General features: G+C 38.4%; 1 non-coding gene across 1 annotated transcript; it reads right to left on the bottom strand.

Annotated features, from left to right (window-relative positions):
• Positions 1-397: 397 nt before the first annotated feature.
• TRNAG-ACC lies at positions 398-469 on the bottom strand. Its single transcript has one exon. It is a non-coding gene; the product is annotated as a tRNA-Gly (tRNA).
• Positions 470-10,625: the final 10,156 nt, after the last annotated feature.

Raw genomic sequence — 10,625 nt, 5'->3', positions numbered from 1 at the left:
ACCTTATTGACATGAATGAGGAAAGTGGTTGTGACAAAAAGATGTCCCAGAAGAAGTCACACAGGCAGAAAAATTCCCAGTATGGGTACTCTAGGGGATATTTTATGACACTGAAAACACAGAAGAGCAAATGTTGGAAACTGGTACACACTTGGAAAGGACCATGACAAGTCACCAAGGCGTGGAAAAGATACTCTCTCCGTAACGTGAGTTTTAGAACGAGAAGGAAAAGGCAAACATTGTTCAAACTACTCTAGATACCCCTTTGCAAAGAAATGCAACACTTTTTTGCTTGTTTTGTTTTGTACCTTTTTAGAAATATTTTTCTCTCCTTTTGGGGGGAGGGGTCATCAGGTTTATTTATTCATTCATTCAAATTTATTTATTTGTTTGTTAGTGGAGGTGCTGGGGATTGAACCCAGGACCTCATGCATGGTAAGCACACGCTCTACCACTGAGCTATATCTACCCGCCGAGAAATACAACTCTTACTTCTCAATGTTGTAATGTTTTAAATGACAATGTACTAAATAAATATTAGTATTACTGGGTTTTTTTTTTTTTTCGTACTTTTCCCCATACATTTATAAGCAATGGTAAGGGAGTTCTTCATGTTTTGACAAAAAATGTTTAAAGATCATGGAACAGTCATAATTTTTCCCATTGATCATTAGGATCGTTTTGCACAATTTCAAAATACATCATCATTTTTATGACCCCACACCTGTGGACAAAGCAAAGACTACTGGTATCTAGAAATCTAGTATTTGTGTCATACTTATCATAAGTTGAACTCATTTCTCAGAAATAAGTCGCAAATACTTCTGTGTTTTCCTGGACTAAAGAAAAAGTTATAATAGTCTTCAATAAGTTGTCCTGACATGGAACCTCAATAAGCCATTTACATTCATTGATCTGCCTTAATCTTCTCTCTTCCATTGTTTATAACATCTCTCCTAGAAAAAATATGCAAAAAAAGTTGAATACTTCTATATATATATATAGGAATAGATGCCTATTATGTTTTAATTGATAATGTAAAACTTTCTGGTGTCTACCAATCAGGGAAGGACAGTTGAATTTGAAATACTTGAAGGTGTATGATTTTATTACTCTCTTTTTTAGAAAATAACTTGAAAGTAATGAGAACAGCATGGCTAAGTAGAGTTCTTTCAAGAAGTTTTTTTGATAATGTTTGATTATTAGCATACAGCTGGAATGTCTGCAGTTATATCTCTCTTAAGAGAGTGAAACTTCTGTTTCAATCAGATTTTAAAATGCTGATTAGCTTAATTTTACTTTTGATTTTCAAAATTGGATTTCTGTAAAAACAAAAGCTTCCAAAATGTTTGAGTCTAAACTATAGGTTCATCATTTCTTCTCAATCATTAGCACTTATACTTGATTCGTATGTATTTTCTACAGAGACAAAATTCTAATTTTCCAAACAAAATGGAGTCAAGCAATGCCCATTTCTGGGTTGGCATTGTTATGGATACAATATATTCCAAAAGACTCCACAAATCCCTGCAAAATTCTGCAAATCTTTCTGTCTGGGTTCATCCTTTAAGCAAAAACAAAGGGACCTTCTTTACTATTAAAGCAGATTCCTTGAAGCATCAGAAACAAAACAGATTTGACATGTCTAGCTCTGAGCCGTGTGCTGGCCACATGCAACCGTATCAATCCAGAAAAAAGAACGGGTCCACTACTCCTGTGAACTGTTAACATTTCTCGTTGCTGGGGAAAATTCAAGTCTTCCCTCAGTAATTCCCCTTACTGTAGATAGGAATTTCCAGAGCTGTAGTGTAGTGGGAAAAAAACAGGACTTGATGACAGGAGATGGGAGTTCAGACTCTGATGCTTTCAGTTCCTCCTAGGTGACCTTTTCTCAGCCATTGAGTTGACTTCCTGCTCTCCCTTCCTCAACACTTATCTTAAACCCCCATCTTTTTTCCTTTTCTCCTCCTCCTGCACCTCACATATACACAAAACTATCTCACAAATGCTACATTCTGGTTTAGTTTCTTTTTTTATAAAATGGCAGAAAAAGGAAATAGGAAATATCCTAATCTCCTTTAATGTTGAAATAATCTTGTTTGTCCAAATATTAATATATATATTTCATTATATTTTGTGTATACATGCAATATTACACATTATATACACGTTAAATAGTATATGCATTATATAATATGTATATTTTATATGTGTGTGTGTTTATATAATACAAAAATGAGTTAAAAGTGGTTTTCAGAGTAAATGTTTGGAATTATATGTCTGGGGGAAAAGAAAGTTCAGAATAACACAATAATGTTTATATGAAATGTTGTAAGCAGGAGGTTGGAGAATATGTTTTAAGTTAGACTTTTTGGGAAAATCAAACTCTGCTTACATGGATTAAAAAGGACAGGATTTGAAATAAATGATAAATGGAAGCAAGTGGGCAGGATGATGGCTGCAAATGAAGAGGAGTCACAATCATGCCATGCAGTGGTTCCAAAAAAATTGTCAGGGGTGTGTGAGCTAAAAAAATACGTCATGCCAAAAACAATGAGGTTCCTTCAGTTGAAAAGAGGAAAATGATTTGTTGCATCTGAGTAGCAGATGCTGAAATGACCTCCTGGGGAGCAGACACTGATGGGTAAAAATGGAAGATGAGAAAGTTTAAGACAGTATTGAGAGAAAACAACTCCTAACACAATAACTTAGAAGATAAAGAGAGACGAAGGAGCTTTATGAGAAAAATAATGAGTTAAAGTTCTATCTTTATTTCTCTCAGCTTCCATCTTTAACATGTATCTTAGGTAACCCTCTCTTTTAGAAGGAGGAGTAGGTACTTAGGCTTACTTATTTATTTGAATGGAGATCCTGAGGATTGAACCCAGGACCTCGTGCATACTAAGCAGATGCTCTACCACTGAGCTATACCCTCCCTACTATGTTGTAACCCTCTTTAAATGGAACCTAACCAAGCAGGAAACAGCAACAAAGTACCAAAACTTCTAGTGGATTACTGGCAACCATTTAGCATTCCTTGACTTGTCCAAAAATCACCCTGAATTCTGCCTTCATTTTCACATGGTGTCCTTCCTGTGTGTGTGTCTGTGTGGAAATTTTCCCTTTTTCTAAGGATGCCAGTCATGTTGGAATAGGGCCCAACTTAATGACCTCATCTTAACAAATTACGTCTGCAGTGACCCTGTTTCCACATCAAGCTCCTGAGAACCACTGCCCAAAATAACAAAGTTCTCAAACAGAAGAAATCAGTTGACTAGTATTTAAAGAGTTTTGGTCTGGAAACCAGAGTAAGCATGAAGCTGAAGCTAAATATAAAACTTACATATACAGCCAAGGTTTATTCAAAGAGAAGGATGAGCATTAGGAGAAAGTGTAATGGAAAAAGTTGAGAAAGCCAATTATGTCATATATTACCTTTGGGTAGTTACCTTTCATATAAGTTGTGCTTGTTGTATAAAAAGTTTGTCTCTCTTATGTTTGTGCATGAGTTAATATATCTTAGTGGAAATTTCTGTCGAAAAGAGATTTCTTAGGGCTGACATCTGTTTTGATTCGTCAATACTTATGTTGAACCAATTATTAAGTATTTTAATATAGAGCATGTGTTTGTGTGTGTGCATGTATTTTTTTTAACACTATGTCTTAATACAGAATTCAATGAAGAAATCTCCCTCCTGAAACTAGGTGTCCTCTTGTAACAGAAAATTAGTGAACATATTTGGAAAGGGAAAGAGCAATCCAAATGAACCACAGTGAAGAATTATTAAACAAACCTACACCCTCTCAGGGAGTAACAAATTTTATAACTTTGTATGTATTCTATAGGACCACAATGGGCACAATGGACAATTCAAGTAGTAAAAAGTATATATATATATAGTAGAATCCCTTTTAAAGTATTTTTGTAGGAAAATATTCTATAATAATTTACATAAAACTTCCCAGGGCTTAGAATAGTGGATGACTTTCCATTTTTACATCCCATATTTCATAGTGTTTTAGGGGTTTTTTTTTTTTTTCAAGTCTAGGTTGCTTTTGAGATCAGAAAAGAAGGGGGAGAAGTTAATTAGAGCTTAGCAAAGTTAGTTACAGCATGGTCATACCATCCACATGCAAATGGCAGCGTCATCATAGTCTTGGTAAAGTCCCAGAAGATCCAGTGCTGAGGAAAAAGGCCAGGGGAAATGGGGGAAAACCCTCATGTGACTTGATGCTTTCATATAGTGGTGGAATGAAATAGCAGTGGCCCTGGAAAAGAGGGAAAAGATGTACTGATAATGCTGTCAGTGTAGCATGCTTGAAAACAACCAGGGAAAGAAAGTGGCTCAGATGCTTGGCTAGGAGTGAAGTCAGGAAAACCTTCTCAGGAGGCAACCAAAACGAGTCAAATCAACTTTCCTCTATGCTAGCAACCTGAGTCACAGAGTAAATCAAACTGGGCCTGGCCTGTCACACTGAAGTTAACAATCTTATCAACTCTTAACTGAAGTCAAGGGAGTTAAGTCTGAGTTTATAACAAGAAGATTTTATCTCTGGGGCTATGTATAAATGAGGGTGGAGATTTCCCTGAATAATGTTCCAGACTGTTCCTGTAACTCTACAACTAATATATGAAATTGAATCTAATATCTTTTTGCTCTGGAAAAGAAAAACTTCTAATTAAACACACAAACAAACCAAAACAGAACAACAACAAAACTCAACTAATGTGTTAAGATAAAATAATATTTAAAGTTTTCTCTTTTTTTGGAAGAAGTAATGGTAGATTTATATTTAAAACTTTTTTTTTTTTAAACATTTTAGGCAGTAACATTTTCTGGCTATGTTAAAGTTATTGGCTTTCTTGAACCATGCAGATTTTTGTTAGAAATAACTTGATACATGTACTAACTAAAGTAAATCCATGTACAAGTGTTACGGTAAGTAGTGAAAAAAATTAACATGGAGGCTTCTATGTCATGCGCAAATTGTCAAATAAATAGGTGAATGAAAAACTTAAGACTGGCTTCATCATGCATTGTTGGAAAGACCTGAAACTCAATAACTGAGGATCCCAGTTACTTAGAATTTCACAGCAAGTTTAAATATGTTGTGAATATTGGCCGGTGCTTTGTTGCCTCATCCCTGCAAGTCCAAGATGGAGATGGCCCTCAACGTGTAAAAATGTTTTTGCATGTTGCAGGCATAAGAAGATTTAAAATACATGTTTTAGAGACTTTCCTCTAGGAGGTGATAGGATTCTATACACCAACAGTCTCAGAGTTGGGTAAGAATCTTTAATTAGAAGTTTTTCTTTTCCAGAGCAATAAAATATTAGATTCAATTTCATATATTAGTTGTAGAGTTACGGGAACAGTCCAGAATATTATTCACGGAACTCTCCATCCTCACTCATATGTGGAATCTAAAAAAACAACAAACATAAGTGAGATCAGATAGTATCTGTCTGTCTCTGTCCGACTGAGCATAATGCCCTCTTGGTTCATTCATGTTGTTGCACATGGTAGGATGTCCTCATTTTTTATGGCTGATAATATTCCACTGTACATATGTACCACAACTTCTTTACCCATTCATCCATCAATGGACACTGAGGTTGTTTCCATGTCTTGGCAATTATAATAATGCTGCGATGAACATGGGGGAACAGATATCTTTCAAGTTAGTGTTTGTCTTCCTTCTTGCATTCTACTTTATTTGTTAAAGCCCTTAGCATATTAATTACAGTTATCTTAAATTCCCAGTGGTAATTTCAACACCATTGCCATATCTGAGTCTAGTTCTGATTTGTTCAAAATGTGGGGGGTTTTGGGGTTTTTTTTTTTTTTTTTTTGCTTTTTAATGTGGTTTTAATTTTGAATATATATATATATATGATTTTTTTCAAAGGGTGATTATTAAGTAACAATTAAAGCATTAAGGAAATTTTTTACAAGAAAAAAAATATTCCTGAGGCTCTGTGGTACTTTTAAGCTTGTATTGGCTTTTTCCCTTACAGAATGAGGACGCAACTGTCTACTAAAGCAGTTGAGCAATAAACATTCTATTGGCCCCTCACCACCTGCCAGGTGACCAGTCTTCACACTGGAATTGGCACTGGCACCAGTGGAAGGTGGCAGGAGTTTGTCTTTGGTGGCCTTGTGATTTTTCTCTGAAAGACTGTCTCTCATTATCTCCCTCACACTCATTAAGCCCTGTATTGCTAATTGCTTTCAATAAACATAAGGGTTTTAAGGGGAAAAAGGGAAAGGGATAAATTAGGAGTTTGGGATTAGCAGACACACACTACTATATATAAAACAGATGAACAACAAGGACCTACTGTAGAGCACAGGGAACCTTATTCAGTGCCTTGTAGTGACCTATAATGGAAAAGAATCTGAAAAATCATAGATATGTACGTATAACTGGATCAGTACGCTGTACACCTGAAACTAACACAACATTGTAAATCAACATTTCAATTAATTTATATTTCAACTAAAAATAAATAAAAATTTTAAAAGAAAAAAACTACTATAAAAAAAAAGAAATGGTGTCATTCCCCACTATGTTGGGAATGTATTGTCTAAACAGGGACACTTTTTAAAGTGAAAGTGAATCATGCCAAGATAATAGGGATAAAATAGGATTATCTCAGAAAACTGGGAAGCATGATGGCTCCAGTAATAATGGGAATATATTTGGACTGGAAAGAGACACTTAGAGTCTAAATTATGTCACGTAGACAGGACATGCCGTACCTCCTCCTTCAGCTGGCTGTGCCTCTATGTCAAGTCTGTCTGCAGGTAGCTGCACTTGGCATTACTTCCAACAAACTAGAGTACAAGTTTCTGGATAATGCCTCCGCCACTTCTCAGCCATTCCATGCATAAGAGCGTGTCTCTACAATTTGTGCCATATGAGTGCACTGAGGGCCAGGACACCCCTCACAACTAGCTAGGTGTTGTGCAAGATGTTTTTTCCCCAGTCTGATTCTGTTTATTTGCTTGTAAAATAAAGGGTTTGAACCAGGGGTTTTCAGAATATACTTTGGCTTTATTTCTTAATCTGAATGTCACATGTATGTATGTACAGTCGCTCTTCAGTATCCAGGGGGCATTATTTTACAGGACCCCCTGCGGTTACCAAAATCCACAGATGCTCAAGTACTTACATAAAACATCAGAGTGTTTGCACATAACCGATGCACATCCTCCCATATACTTTAATCATCTCTGGATTAAGTCTAATACAGTGTATAAAAATAGGTGCCAGTGTGCAGCAGATTCAACTTTTTTTTTTTTTTGGAAATTTCTGGAATTTTTTTTAACATTTTTGACCCATGCTTGGTCGAATCCACGGATGCAGAACCATAGATATGGCGGGCCAACCATACACAAATTCACGTACACTCTTTGTTAAGCAAGTGGACTTAAACCAAAATGAATGTGTCAAAGGCAAAGAAGTAAGAAAAACTGATCATCTCAAAAAAACGTTTTCTGGTAAGCAGCATCACAGAACCCATCCAGTTCAGCAAACATGAGTTTGTCTACCTTATTCTTAAATATTTATAAAGAAAATGCTGCTGCAATGCCATTCCAGTAATTTGAGACCCTTACAGCTAGAAAGTTCTAATCCTTTTCAATTTTAGTTATTTCTCCTGAAAATAGGATCCTGTTGGGAGTTCAAAAAGGGACAAGCAGATTGTGACTCAAGAGTTTAGAACACTTCTTCAGGGTTAGCTAGTCCCTTCAACCATGCAGTCCTTTCCCTTCTCATCTTCATTTTCCATGCTAAGGAAAATCAGAGACCAAGGGAACTGCCATTGAGAAGTTCTAATTGGTTCTTTTCCTGTGACAACACCCAAAGGTAAGCAGCAATTGACTTTTTTGAGAGGTGATTGGTATGATGCTGAAAGTTCTGAGTTGCAGGATGAGAAAGTGTAAGATTCATGGACATAAACCCACAGCTAGGATTTACTAAGTTCTGTAAAATACAGCAGGCAGCCATCTCTGCCTTGGGAGTTGACAGGAGTCTAAATCAGACAGACAAGTGAGGTCCAGAAATCTAATAAGACCAAGTGACAAATGCAGAACGAGAAACTGAAGTGAAGCTCAGTGCCCGTTACTGACTTCAAAACAAAAAGTAACTCAGAAGAGTCTTCCCTGAAGACCCAGAGAAGCATTTGATGTTTTCAATAAGAGCTGAGTTTCCAAAGCATCTTCTTTACCGGAGAAAGAATACATGCATTCACATCACCTCTGCAGACAGGACCTGACTTCCAACTGCTCAGACCCGCATCTCAGGAGTAGCCACCCAGGCAAATCTTGAACATGACTGAGATCTCCACAACGAGTGTCTTTGTGTGCACTGGTGGGAAAGGGGAAGAAACGAAGCGCGGGAATTGTTTATTGGCCTCTTTCCTACATCCTTCTTCCTCCTTCTCATTTTGTAGACTTTGTTGCACTATATTCTAAACTTGGGGTTTACCTGTCTATCTCCTTGTACTTAAAAATAAAAAAACCCTGAACTTGGCATGAGGGTTATACAAAAGGAAATGGACAAAAGGTGTTGGATACATTCATCTCTACATTTAGATTCTGAAAAAAAGGCAAGTTCACAACTTCACCACGAGACATAGTTCAACTTTGCAAACAACTTGCATATGTGATAGATGAGGAAAGGCAGATATATAAGGTAATGCAAAGTCTTGGCTCCCACTGTCCCCTACTAGGTGCATGGGTGCCCCGCGTGGCCTTCCTGAATCCATGTGCTTTGAATGTGACTTTGCAGTTCCTCCCTTAAGGAGTTTATTCCCCATCTATTCCATGGCTACCTTGAACCTGAGCTCTCCTTTAGACTCTTTTGGCCAATTGAGTAGGACAGAAGGGGCTTTGTGCCATTTCTGAGGCCGTGACTCAAGAGGTCTTGTCCATTCCCATCATTGTCTTGGGTCCTCACCATCATGTGGTCAAGGCCAGGTAAGCCTGCTGAAGGAGGAGAGACCATATGAACGAAATCCAAGCTATCTCACCTGTCTTGGCCAAGGCCATCCTAGACCATCTGGTCCCCTGTTGAACCACCAGCTAATGACAGATAAATGAGTGAGCTCCACTGAGACCAGTCAAGCCTGGCTCAGACAAGAAAACCCACCCCTCTGGCTCACAGACTCATGCATTAAATAAAAGCTTATATGGTTGTGGTTGTACGCTACTAGGTTTTCTGGTTAGTTGCAGTGCAGCATTGTGATGGCAACAGATAATTTCTACACCTCCCTCCTGAATGTATTCACACAGACAAGATCCCAGTATATGACAGATGAGTTAATGAATGAAGAACTGAGCGAATGAATGAACAAATGAATACAATCCCATAAACTGGATGACATGACATTTACATGGATTTGACCTCATTACACATAGAAGAATGGTGAATTATCAGCTCATGTTTTCCTAACCGGAAATTCTTCCTCCGCCCCAGCCCATCTTGAGTGCTCGACACTGATGGGGTACGCAGCCCATTCTGCCGACCCCATGCAATCACTGAGCCAGCTGTGTCCACCCCAAGTCCCAGCTGGGGTTATGCAAGCAGAGGAGCAGCACAGAGGATGGTGCAAGACCGGAGGGGGTCGGTCCACGACAGCCCCTGATAGGGCAATGGGGTTACTCGTGGTGGTTCACTGATGTTTCTGCCAAGAGTAGGGGCAAGAGTGAATAAAGCATATTGCTTTGGAATGAGAAAAAGACAAAAAGGAAATGTCTTTCCTATTCTAGCATGTGAATACACACACACACACTCACCCATAAAACATCACAGATGTTGCCACACAGCACATAAAAATTCCATAAAAACAAATAAAACTCTGTGATGGATACAATGGAATCTGCAGCCAAGGAGACCAGAATGGCCTGGAGAAAATGCGCAGCACCAGAGGAGGGCAGAGACAGTGGTCGGAGGGCGGTGTGGAGGCTACAGTACAGAGAAGGGGTCACTCGTGTGAGCGGGGTAGGGCTGAGGAAGACTAGGGAAGGGTGACTCGACCCAAACGGTAAGAAGCCCAGCTCAATGTGGCAGAATCCCGAGGGACAACTGGAAACCCAGATGAAAACACACTCAGGAGCAAAGGCTTAGAGTTGAGACAACCATGGCCAGTTGTCAGAGGAACTAAGCGGCTACCAGAGAAAATTTCTATGAAAGAATTGCGGGAAGATTCGACCATGTGGCCATCTCTTTCTGTGCAGGGTTGGAGAAGTACTGCTAAAAGAATGAGAAGGATGCTGGTAGACAATGAGCATGAAGGGTTGGGGCTTAATTCTGAGGGCAAGTCATGTGATTAAACTTAAAATGCACGTAAGTGAGTCACACATAGGAAGTATCCGGCCAGGTTAAATTGGCCACACGGTACCAGGTATCGTGTATCCCATAAACAGGGACCCGCAAAAATGTTCTTCCCCCAAGATCTTGGATTTAGAGTGTGTTTTGTTGGTTTTTAAATCCCCTGGAGTTGGTGAGACCTTCCTACAAGTACTTACAAAGGGTCCCACTTCATACACCGTAACTTTTCAGGCCAGCAGAGAGAGGCGAGGGGGAAAGAGGCCTATTTTTGCCTTTCTTTTTTTTTT

The sequence above is a fragment of the Camelus ferus genome, chromosome 2 (assembly GCF_009834535.1).
Source record: "Camelus ferus isolate YT-003-E chromosome 2, BCGSAC_Cfer_1.0, whole genome shotgun sequence".
Classification (NCBI taxonomy): domain Eukaryota; kingdom Metazoa; phylum Chordata; class Mammalia; order Artiodactyla; family Camelidae; genus Camelus; species Camelus ferus.
Note: the sequence above shows the minus strand (reverse complement) of the source record. Positions and strands in the feature narration are given on the sequence as shown.